Here is a 367-nt window from a genome sequence, read left to right as displayed (position 1 = left end):
GCGCTGTTGGCTCCTGGCTGGGCAGGGCGGGTGTGATGATTCCCCAGCGGCTGCAGGGGGCGCTGTGGTGCGGGTCCTGGCTGGCTCAGATCTCCCGCATCACCAATGGTGGACACAGAACAGCAGAGATGGATGGAGAAAAGTTCCTCTGCAAACTCACAGCGGAAACGCTGATCTCGGTGCTCCTCTGGACAGCAAGAAACCCCAGGACGGCAAAAAGACGAGCAGAATCCCATGGCTACGAGATGGGATGGAGCAGAKCTCACCCCTGAAGCTGGAATCTCAGGGGGTCCCCAGCAAGGCACAGGGGAGAAGATCACAGTGCAGCAAACAGGAACCCAATGAGCAGAGATGCTGGGCTGTGCAG

The sequence above is a fragment of the Malurus melanocephalus genome, unplaced genomic scaffold (genome assembly GCF_030028575.1).
Source record: "Malurus melanocephalus ecotype Western Australia unplaced genomic scaffold, MMel_1.1 scaffold_930, whole genome shotgun sequence".
Classification (NCBI taxonomy): Eukaryota; Metazoa; Chordata; class Aves; order Passeriformes; family Maluridae; genus Malurus; species Malurus melanocephalus.
The sequence above is the reverse complement of the archived record's forward strand: the minus strand, read 5'-3'. Positions refer to the sequence as shown.